Source organism: Ascaphus truei, chromosome 3, assembly GCF_040206685.1.
Source record: "Ascaphus truei isolate aAscTru1 chromosome 3, aAscTru1.hap1, whole genome shotgun sequence".
Taxonomy (NCBI): domain Eukaryota; kingdom Metazoa; phylum Chordata; class Amphibia; order Anura; family Ascaphidae; genus Ascaphus; species Ascaphus truei.
This window is the reverse complement of record NC_134485.1, coordinates 352,656,315-352,662,314: the sequence shown is the minus strand read 5'-3', so window position 1 is coordinate 352,662,314 and position 6,000 is coordinate 352,656,315.

Sequence of the window (6,000 nt, the reverse complement as noted above, 5' to 3'; positions counted from 1 at the left end):
TCACCGTTCTTTGCACCCTGAGACTTCACTTCTGGTCTACAATCTTTGGCAGGGAGCACACTGATCCGGACAACACTTGTGGAATCTGTAAGTTGCTTACTTGATATTTCTATGCTTTATTACCCCAGGAGGATTAGCTACTTCTGTGGCAGATAGTGGGTAGGGGTCCAGAGCCTTTGTCTCGACATCCTATGGACATCCCCCCCCCTCTCATACCTTCTCCACTATGCCATCCCTCACTCCATAGGGGTCCAAGAAGCTTTACTTGGTGCTATATACACAAACAGCACCCACTTTAACCGGAGCTAACAAGGTGAATTACACACAATGAAGCATGACTGACATATATCTATTACATGCACTCTGCAGCACTTGTCATTTGGGGTTTTTGTACCCTAATTTCTCTTGGGTCCAGAACATACCCTATAGTCCGTTTTTACATGTCAGAAAGAACTGTACTGAGGAATCCACATTCCTTGACCAGTCCAATTTTCTGAAGGATAGATTCCAACAGAAAAACTATGATACATACAACGGGGAAGGACCTTTCGAAGGTGCCCACAAATAAGACAGGAAGGTCCTTTTGAGATACAAGGAGAAGGGTAAGCCATTACTCAAATCTTCAAGACACGTAGATCTCCAGTTTATGACCATTACCCCTCTGGGGAGTTAATATACTGGTGGAGTAGTTACCTCAGTAATCACTTCTAGGTCTTTTAAGTATGGTACCCCTATGTTCATTACCTAATTCAATGGGGTCTATTGCAAATTTATAAAAATACTTTCCTAACATTGCAATCTCCTTAAATTAGATTCAATTCTGGGTAAATTGTTGACCTCACAACCCAAAGTCCTCTTCAGTAGAGCCAACAATCTTAAAGTGTTTTGTCACAGGTGCCACGGGTGGGTCTGCATTCACCAACTCGTTCAAACCCAGGGGCTGTTACAAATGGTTGAGGTGTAAGGTAAGCATTTCTATGAAACCATCTAAACAATTTAAATCCCAAACTATTGGAGATACCTTTAATTGGCACATATATCAATTTTGATGCTAAATTTGTGATATCTTCTCCAGTGTGACTCTTAGGGAATCTTAAAACAAGGATATTCAAACATCTTAGGAACACTAAAAATATTCAAAGAAACTTTGTCGACAAAGGCAGACCTCTCACTTACCTTCTGGAACATTTCTTGAAGGTTCATCATTGTGATCCGTGAGCTTTGCACTTTATGGCCATTGAGTCATTGGTTGATGTTCGATCCAACAGTGCAGATTTGAGATTATTGCGTAGGGAACAATATTGGACTTTTAAGTTGCATACTAAACACCCTTGGGGATTTATTGGTCATCCCTTTTTTGATGTAGTGCCACACTTTTCTTCTGACATTTTTCACTATTCTTGTCTTATGTTCATGTTCATTGTGTTTTTATATGTTCTTGTATTGTATATTTAGTTGTGTTTTTAGTATTTAATATTGAGTGTACACTCTGTTTTGGGTATATGTACCTTCATGTATGTTTATCCTTGACAATGCAGTACCTCCACACTTTTGTGGTAGGACCCCATTTTATGTTCAGCTTCCACTCCACCTACTTGTAGTCACCTCTACATGTATTATATCTATGATTTGATCATATGCTCTTATACTTTATGGAGGAATAATATGATCCACTCTTCATTCGCTTATGGATAGCTATATTCAAGTATAGGTAATTGTCATAGATACTAGACAGTGCCTATCTCTGTATTTATTATATTATCAATTCGATACGTTGATTAATTTTTCTGTATCTAGTTATCTCATTTATGTATTTAATTTCAATTTAATTTGGTTTATTGATTTATAGTTCAGTTGTTTTCGATATACATTTTCACACTTTGCAAAGTCCATGGTGTCATTTGAGATAAAGTCCATGGTAGCAGTGGTGGATATAAATAGGTGAAGGTTCCTCATTGATGTCACTCCCTGATGAAGCATGGTCACGTGCGAAACGCGTGAGGTTACATCACTGTGTCATACACGTCATTCTGTTTAGATGCACGCACTGACGGATGCCCCTAGAGTTCCCTGTATTCCAGTTGGTCCGGAAGCCTGGTGCACCTGGGTTCAGAGGACATATCACCTACGGATTATGGTATCGTACGGCAGAGCTCCGTCCATTGTTTTAATTGTAAATTTGGATTTTATATGATTTTAAATTGCTTTTCTATACATTTACCCCTGGTGCGTCTTGTCTTTTTGTCTTCATTTCTGGAGATCCGGTTTTGGGTCTCCCCTGGCGAGTGGGGGAAGTTCTCCAAAAATGGTGCTACTAAAACCCTGGACAGAATAAAAAATGGAGACACTAAATAAGATACCCTTTAAGACAATATGGTGAAGAGACTCTGTGGAAAGACTAATAGCTGCTACAGGAGAATTAATAATAATCCAAATTACATAAGCCAGGTGGTTAAGGGAACAGGTGAAGGAATGGGAGATGCCGATAGCATCACCAGTAAGACCCGAGCCCAGAATGGCAACCAACCCAAAACCTGGTAAGTATAGCAAAAATGTCAGTATCCTACCTGATAAATTGTAGCAAGTCTTCAGCATATAAGCCAATGGTATATAACAGCTGATAGAGTATTCACAGACCCGTCCCTGCAGGTAAACCTGTCTCTTCATCCTGGTGTGCATCCTTCTTAGCGAGATGAGCAACAATCAAAAAAGGGAGCTAAGAGCACTGCAGCATTGAGGAGAAACTGGAGGCAAATGTTCAAAAGTAATAAAAAAGGTTTTATTGAAGATAAAGCACCAGCTACGGCGGGAAATGCATCAGAGGTTTATCATATTTAGAGAGCATACACATACCGGCACTAGTTTACTTTAAATGGTAACTAGTTCTTTCCATATCTGTGTCACCCGAGAGACGGATGTGGATATCATGAACTGATTTTCTCCTGAAGGTCTTTGTAATGTACTACATCTGATCAAGGCTATCGCAGAAACATATGTTATTAAAACAATGGCACCATGTAGAAAAGCATGTTATAAGGATTCATTGTAGTAACATTGCATAAACATATCATTGAAAAGAATAACTTTTTTGCAGTCCAGAAAATAAGACAGGATTATAGTTGTTGTTTAAAAAAATTATTTTAACCAGAGTTCCTTTTTTGATGATGATGATGATGATAATAATAATAATAATAATACAAAATGATGTACCCATTTGAGTTAGGTATTTATTTATTGGTTTTAACTGAAAGTGCATGACGTTGCCAGGGATGTTTTTTAATTGGTTAAAAAATGAGAACCAGAACCCCTAATTAAAATACGATTTCCTAATGTGTAATAAGAGAAATACAAATGTGCATGATTCTGTGTATTGTGTATAAGCATCCTACCCATCATATGAGAAGAGCTATTGTTGAGTGGTATTTCATTTGTAATCAGAACTTAATCTAAGAATTGCTAGTAGCTCAAAATTAAGGTTTTTAACAATTGGTATATTTACAAACAGCAATCCTCTCTGCTCAAATTAAAAATACATATTTTTTTCAAACTGCTGCTTCTACTTTTTAGTATATGGTTTCATATTTTTTATTACGGAGTTAACCCTAAAAACATGGTGCCAAGGATAAAGGGTTCCTGGGCATTATTGCAATTAATATTAGTTGAACCCTAAATGCATGAGTCGATATCTGCTTTAAACTTTTGGACCACCTTAAAATGTAATGGGTTCTAATAAACAAGTAAACTTTACAAAATAATTTTCAGGTAGATTTTATACACTACAGGCAGTCCTCGTTTTACAACGCTTCGCTTTACAACGAATGGCTTATCCAACGCTATGCAATGCATACCTATATTCATTTTTACAACGCCAAAATGGCTTATCCAAAGCTCTTACGACGCTTTGCAACGTTGTGTATGTGTGTATATATATATACACATTCACATAAACATTGTTGCAAAGCGTCGTAAGAGCGTATATATATATATAATATTATACTATATTATATTATATTATACTATCTAATATATTATTTATTTTGTTATATTATATATATAATACAGTATATACACTATATAATTTATGTGTGTGCTGCATATCTTATTGCCTGCATAAAATATTTGGTGTATTTTAGTGTTAAAAATGCCTTCAGGAACGGAACCTTTCATTTAAACAGTGTTCCTATGGGAAAACGGGTATCGCTTTACAACGTTTCGCTTTACAACGCCATTTTGAGTAACGCATTGTGTCGGATAACCGAGGACTGCCTGTACATCCATGTTTAACTAACAATAGTCATGAAATGACCTTATTCCCAGATTAACAATTTACAAAGAACATGTGTGTTAACTTTCCACTTTAGAGCATCAAGCACAGAGTTAGTGGACTGCACATCAAAACATGACCACCGCTAAGTGGGGATTTTAATAAAGCATCAACATTTCAAGACAAATGTAAAGAGAAATTGAAGTGGATCTGAGCCCTGAGCTAATTAACTTTCTGCAAGGCATTTAAGTTATTTGTCATGGTCTGTGTGATACTCAGTTCTGCTTTCTGTGGTGTTTGTTTGGAAGTCAGTGTTTCTCCTGCTGTAAAAAATACTGGATATATGTATAAAAGACTAGCTGGGGCAAAAACAGCATCAAATGTATATCCCATCACTCTAAGTACTTCAATCCATCCTTATACACAGAAAACATTTTTATACTAATCTATAAAGTTCATGTTTGACCTCAACCCTTAAAACTTAACATACTTTGACAAAAAGCAGGATTGAGCAAATGCACATACTTCCAACACTACTTTGTGAAAATAATTACAGCTATTGATGCTTTTTATTCAATTTTGGAAATGTATAAATGCAAAGAAAACGGTTTTTCACATAATGCACGTTTGGGTGAAGTGTATGGTTTTCCCCCCTGTATAGCTAGAGAGGTTTACATTACTTAAAACGTGGTTGATATTTTGAGCAATAGAAATATACATGTGTTCAATTTGTTTCTTTAGTTAAACATATGGCTCCTTTCTGTTCAGCACTGGACAGCGACTTTGCATGAATGCAAGTCTGTCGTTCTCAATCTTATGACATAACAGAGATCCTTCTATGTAGACAATAATATGAAAGTTATGAACAGCTATCGCCTTTCCTGAGTCAAATTCCAGAATGAGTCTGAATGATGTGAATCTAATGATAGTTGATCATTGATAGTTAACAAGACTGATGTATTCATTAAGATCTTTTTCTAAGCAGCAATGCTGCCATAAAGAGTTTTTTGTCACAGGAATGAGTCAGCGATCAAATTTATGACTCGACAGGTTGATGCATATGCAGTTATCTTTTTACCACAAAATTAACTATTGTCCTGCCTTACCTCCAGCATTGTAGTCGCCTTATTTGCATCACAGACTGGATATAGGCATTATTTATTTCCTTGCTACATGAGGTAAAGGAAGGGGGGTTGAGTCATAGGGGCCTATTCAGGTAGCTTCGATGTTATCACTGCAACATCGAACGTGTTTGCAAGTTCCTATCGAATGGTATGAAATTTGTGAAAAAATGGTATTCAGTAAGATATACCGTTTGGTACAAAAATGACATACAGTACCGCATGAGTTTGAATGTGCTTTTCAAGCGCTATGGCCGTGCGATTTCCCTCCATCTCAGTCTGGAACAGCTGTGCAGCAAGGATGTAGAGGAGCACAGCAGTGTTTCTTGGCAATATATCAGCTAGTGGATTGCCAAAAATGAGGGTAACTCCAAACAGGGATAGGTATTAAAAGGGTACTTTAATGGTCAGTGCAAAAAAACAATGGTAGGAACGCACCTACGCGTTTCGTCCGTAAAGGACTTTCTCAAGCTGCACCTCCCTCCACAGCTCTTACAAGAGATTGCGCTGTTTTTATTTTAATAACATAGTATTGAAGCAGGGGTCTCCAGAGCTGAACTGCATCATTTCAGGTCTGGAGACCCCTGCTTCCCAAGGTACAGGCCTCTGTGGTGG